Source organism: Larus michahellis, chromosome 3, assembly GCF_964199755.1.
Source record: "Larus michahellis chromosome 3, bLarMic1.1, whole genome shotgun sequence".
In the NCBI taxonomy this organism is placed as follows: Eukaryota; Metazoa; Chordata; class Aves; order Charadriiformes; family Laridae; genus Larus; species Larus michahellis.
The window spans coordinates 8,482,225-8,488,805 of record NC_133898.1 but is presented as its reverse complement, the minus strand read 5'-3'; positions in this window follow the sequence as shown (position 1 = coordinate 8,488,805).

Sequence of the window (6,581 nt, the reverse complement as noted above, 5' to 3'; positions counted from 1 at the left end):
AATAAGTTGACATACCATTGTTAAATACTGAGTATCAGGGTGCAGTGTGGGCTGATAGTTGGCCAGGGAACCAGGAGCTTTGAGGGATTCCTGGGCATTCCTTGCAAGTCAGGGTCTGCCCCAGTGCCCCCAGCGAAGGGAGCAGGGCAGGCTAGGGGGTGGCCTCTGGCCCAGGACATCAGGCATCTCTGTGGGGTGACCATCCAAGGTCAGTTGGGAAGTCAGTCCGTGGAAGGGAAGAGAGATGCTCTAGGCTGCGACATCAAGAGCCTGTGCAAATAGGCAGAAAATAAAAAGGAAGAAAGTCCCTGGGGTTCTACTGTGTTTGTAACTTGCTGCACGCTTGCTCCTTGCACTTGGTGCAGAGCAGTCCTCAATCCAGAAGTATATGCACTAGGTCTGCAGAATTTTCCTTTTCTAGTATTTAATGTATACAAATAATTGTTTTAGTTGCACTAACAAAAACTTAGCATGGTTGAATAAAGCTTTTGAATTGAATTTTCTGTGTCTTACAGTACTAAATAAACCATTTACTAGAAGGAAAAACATATAGGTGAAAAGGAAGTTTCATACTGCTTCTGTGGTGTGAATAGGATTCTCTCGCTAATTTCTTTTGGTGGTTGTTAGGACCCCTTTCAGATCATTTGCATGACATTGTTAAAAAGACATATGCCTTAGTTGACAAATTTTAAGTGAAATATTGTCACAAGGACATTCATCACTTCTGAGAGCTCTGAGTGGGTCCCAGTCAATGGTGGCAGCTCATGTGGCCTGGGCAGCAGGTTGGCTTCCAAGGTAACAATCCCATTTCCTTCAGGGATTGTTGGAGTGGAGCTGTGAATGGCAGTGACTCATAAGTGATACAAGTAGGTATGACCAGGGCAAGTGGATTAAGATAGTTTATGTGTTGATATCTTAATTAGCACACTTAATGACTGGCTGGTGATATAGTTATTGGGTATGCTGAATAGCTAATTTCAGTGGGTCTGCGGTGGAGTAAGGTAGTGGGAGTCAGCAAGGGTACTGGAGTCTGGACGCGTTTTATCTACGCTTTCCACCATATTAGGACAATTGTGTGTTTGTGGACCACGCAATTGTTTGACAAGCCTGTTCTCAGGCAGTAACTCTGAAAGTACACTACTTTGTACATAAATCTGCCATATGGTTTGTTAGGTAGGTCTTTGATGCCTTTCACACTTGTTTAGTCAAAGTGTATTACATACAACCCTTTGCACATGACAGAAGAAGCATCTGTTTTGTGACATGAAGACATGTGAAACGTAAGTAAATCACTTATAGTTTGTATTACTGGAATACCCGTCAGCCCTATTTGTGTATTGGAACTGCACTCTGCTAGGCGCTGCGCAAACAGAGAACAAACAGTCCCAGCTCCAAGAGCTTAAAAGTCTCAACTTGCTGGATTTGAAAGTGTACTAACATGAATGCTTGTATGTAAGGAGGAGCCTCTCACACTATTACATTTCGATCAGCTCAGCGTACTATATAATATTCAAATATTCTGATCTGCTGCAATACTGGCATAACTCAATTGAAATCAAAGTTATTGCAGCAAGGTTGATCTCAGTAAGATAAATGCTTTATTCTACTACAAAAGCTCAGTCCAACCTCCTCTATGTTCAAGCCAGAGAGTGTGCAAGAAAAATAATTTTAAGACTATTTTTTCCTTAGTAAGCCTTAAGATAGCAGCTCAGTTGTTTTAGATGTTATTTATTAAATATTGTTTAATTAAAAACTGGTTTAACTGATTTGGAGCCTGAAACAATTCCCATTAATGCCATTGAGAATATTTTATGCAACTTTATTAGCAATTAGATCTAGCCCTTAACCCTTTGGAAATCACCAACAAAATGCATATTCAGGAAAAGCAGATAAGTATTCATTTCGTCGGCTGTCTGGAGACTGCAAATGTTCCAAGGATTAAATAGATATTATTTTTTTTTTGCCACTGGGCAAAGTTGTCTGCCAAGTTCTCACCAGATGCATGTTAATAAAGCTGGGTTTTATAAGCAGTTCTGATGCAGAGTTCAGAGTGACTCAGAGTTACAAACACACTGAGGAGAGTTCTCCAGTGCCTTCTCTTAGCTCTGGTTTGAACTGAGATGCAAGCTTTAAGCAAATTAAAGTATTACTTGATAGTCTTTCTTAAAAATAGTGAGAATCAAGTCCATTCTCTTAGCTGGCAAGTGGCATATCTCAGAAGAGCTGTGTAGTTGGCAGTACCTGACATCTTTGAGAATCCTCAGAGAGACCAAGGACCAAATAGTCATAAAGCATTAATTGCCTTCACGCCAAGCAAGAGCGTCCAGGTCAAAGTGCAATGCATTGCCAGAAGAAGGTGGGAAAGGTTGTGTTCCTGTCTGCAGAAGGTGTTCTGGGCATTTGGCACAACACTAACAGGATAAATGTTCTTTTCTGAGTGTAAGAGTCGGGTTGGAGTGACACTTGCTTTGCCAAACGCATTGACAACTCAGGTGAAGGTTTAAGAGCTGCAGTCTGAGGACAGTTTGCAAGTTGCAACAGTCCAGCTGTAATTTAGAAAGAGCCTGAGACAGATATGCCTAAATCAATTACTTCCTGCTTTTAAGGTTTAACACCTTCAGTCTAAGCATGTAGCAGCTGTTAATTACAGTAACAAACTCAGAGGTGGGGACTAACAAGCAGAAAAAAGTAGGAGGTATGCAGTTTCGTTTCCAACCCACTTCTGCTAACAGGACAGCAAACGGGCAAGAAGCTTTTTGCTGTTCTCTTATGTTTACAAGCTCAGGTAGTGTGTATGGGGATATGGGAGTGTAAGGTTGGGAGGAGGATTCCTATGTCCTGTTTTTCTTTTTCAGGGACTCAGAATTACTTGCTCCCTAAAATTCATGATATGTTGAGTTGCAGTGGTAAAGATGACAAGAATCTTCTGTCACCTTGGACTCTTTGTTACAGCTAGTGGGGGTGAGAGATCTAAAGCATTATCAGTCATTGAAGCAAGCCCAGAGCTGAAGCTGAGTCAGGAAAATCTCCCCCTAAATTTACTAACAGTGCTGGCTACCCAAGAAGAGAAATTTAAGTTGGCTGAGGAAACATACCTGTTGCGTGGCTCCACAAATGTCTAGGGTCTTATTTTAGAAACTAAGAGTCCCTCCCAGAGCTCAAGTCCCCATTGTCTGCCATTATAAACACAAAAGTTACTGTGCATGATTGAGGCGCTAGGTTTTCTTGTTTTCGTGCAAGTGAAATAAAATCAGGGATTCCAAGACTATGCTCCTTCTCTTCCAAGATTGCTTTTGATTGGTGTTGACAATCCAGGGAGCTTACACTGTTAGGGGTTGCTTCCCACAAACATGTATGTTTCTGTTGCAAATTCAGTCTGGTGTGTTTTGTCTCCTTTATCTCTCTTCTGCTACATTGTCTGCTTTTTTACTACTAATAGCTACTTCCTTCAGAGTTATGTATCTCCATGTGACCATTCTGGAGGCTGTCATTCTTGACAAATAACAAGATAAAACAATAGATATATCAGAAAGGAAATCCTTTGATAAGACAGAGCTGGCGGTATGACTGCTAACCAACAACTTAAGAGACTGACCATGTTTTCTAGCTCAGTCTGGCCCTTATTTCATCTTGTGCAATTAATTTAATTCATCCTTTTCTTTTGGGGATGATACCCTTTTATAGGGATGTTGTAATCCGTTAACTCTTATGAGGCTGTCAAGCTGCATTGCTATATAGTATTTAAGTACAAGTTCCTTGTAATATAATCAGAACAGCAATGTAACTCCTTCACTATTTTTGTGTTTTGTCCAAACTGAATGAATGCCAATTTAGTTGTGTTGCATGTGAACCTCTCATAATTCATACTATATTAAAGAAACAACTTTTATTACCATACTAACTGCAAGCAAGGGTAGGAGAGAATGAAGATACATATTTTACAATCTATTAATTCTGGATCATTTTAGAGAGCGCAAAATACTTAGTGGATTACTTAGGCTAATATCCTTTCTCTAGGCTGCTCAAGGTCATATATAATGGATGATGTACCTTTTTGTGTACATATGCATAATGCATGGGGTTTGGACAAGTTGTAATCAGGTCTAGGAATTATGCCAATTTATTATTGGAAAAATTTATGGTATTTAGCACTTATGTAGCACTTTACATTTTTTCAAGAGGAATTATAACTAATTAACTTTTGCATATCTATAGAGCACAATTGTTATCACAAATGTGAATTACAATTACAAGAAGTTAAGTGATTTTGCAAAGTTAATACCAAAGCTAGAATTAAACCTCAAATTACTTACTATTTGTCTGGTCATCAATTGAATAGGCCATGTCACTTCCTTTATCTCCAATAAAGAGTTGCTAAAACAAGGACTGGCTTGGTAGAATCCAAGAGTGTTCTGGCTTATTTGAGGGCTTGACTCCCTGGATATTACAATTTGATGACAGAGGTGAGCAAATAAATATCAAACGTAAGCATCCTATCATCAGGTCTTACACTGAGAACATCCTGCTGTTGCTTGGCAAGGACTCACAGCTGCCAGGGGGGTGGAGTTTTATTTGTTCTTTAAAAATTTACCCCACTCGGTTGACTTTTGTACACCTCAAACACACGAGACAAGGAATTGCAGGTGACCAAGTGAAAAGTTGAAAGCCTCTCTGAATGTAACAGAAAGGAGGGACTGAAGAGGTATAGGAAAAGTTTCTTGGCTCAAAAAATTGTTGTTGTGAGTCATTATTGCCTGGGCTTGCCAAAGTCTTCTGACAGTTTTCTGTTTGCTAATTACCTATGACTGTAGGAATGCACCTCTTACAAAGCCAGTTTCTCTTCTCTTTCGTGGGGAAAAAAACAGTTACGGTTTTAATGAAGAAACTTGTAGCCCTATACTACAGAATTGAAAGAGAACAGCTTTAGACGAAGATCCTAGATGTCTGCTTTCTTTTCCCTTGCCACCAGCAGACCTGCCTTTGTGAGGGAGTGGGTAGGGTGTCCTTTTTGAAAACGCTCAAAAGCTTTTTAATTGAAAACAACGCATTTCTTAAAATAGCCATGCTGTAGGCTCTGAACTGGCATGGGTATAAAAATCTCTGACTTTTTCCTCTTTCTGTGTGATTCCACTGGCTGATTGCACTTGCAACTGGTATTTTCATTTGCTATTTCAATGCTGCAGGGTCTATTTTCAGTGTAATGTAGAATTGAATGAATGTGATTAGACCTGATGGCACAGTTTTGGCTGATTTAACCCATATCTAAATCCCAGTGTTTCCCAAGCTGCTGTGAAGCACTAGAGCCAACCAGTAAGAAACACCAGACACAATAAATTAAGTGACATCTAGCCCTTAGTTATGGTCTCTGCGTTACACATACAACCTGAGTTACTTTGTGGCTTCTGTTAATCAGGCTGGAACAGTATTTAATGCTAGGTTTTGCATCCTTATGAAGAATTTCAATGTGCTAGTATGTATGTGATAGATAAGCATACTGTTTTATTGTTGTTTTTTCACGGTTTGCAAATCTGGGTATTAAAAAGGGGCTCTTTCCTGAGTGTTATGAATTCAAACCTTCTCCCCATTAGCATGTATTGATCCGTAACATTTGTGTATCAGCACGTAGTCATTCTGTCTGTTTAAATGAATTAGCTGCCAAATGCCAGCCTGGTAAGGTTCTGCTGCTGTGTACAACAAACTGTCATGGGTTCCTTTCTTAGCATTTCTGCATTTCAAAATTTGCACATATGCATCTATCTTGGATCCATCTATTCTTTGCATGACCAAGGTTGCAGGAACAGAGGTATGAGAGGAATAGAGAGCCTGTCCTTTTTATAATATTGTATCTGCTTCTTTTGCGGAGCTTTCCATAACTGCCCGATTGTTTGGGGGTTTTTCCTCCCAATATCTTTGTGCCTTCAAGAAGCAGAAAGTTGGTTTTCCTTCAGGGGTTTCGTTTGGCATTTGATTTTTTTAATTAAAAAAAAATCTCTGGCTGAGAGGTCTTGATTTGCATGGATTCTTCTGACCTTATTGTTGCTTTTTAAGTGATTATATACGTTGTTATTTTCTGTTTCTCTCATGGCTTCTACTTATTTTTAAACATTGGTATGTGTTATGATATCATTTGTGCCTGCTTCTCTTAACTTTCCTCCTCCTTTTTTGTCTCTGAAATTGTGAGAAAAGACCTATTCAGGAAGTCTCTCTTAGAGTCTGTATTTCACTTTTAAGTCTATGTATCTTTGGAAAATTGGGATGCTCTTATTTTATACCCAATACAAAGCAATAGGCAAGTACTCCAGAGGAAGATGCAAAAAAAAAACCAAACCAACAAAACAAACAAACAAACCAAAAAACAACCCCAAAAAAGCCCTAGAAGAAACCCAAATCAGAACAAATCTCATCCCCAACTTCTGCAATAATAAAAAAACCAAAACAACCCAATAAAGAAAGGTAGAAATACTATCCCAAGCGGATAGATGGTGCTTTGTTTAGCTTGACAATTTGTTTGCTCTGGCCTGGTATGGTTTTAGGTAAATTGAAATAGTAATCCCTGCATAGCTGTTGTTTGGTCTTTGCTC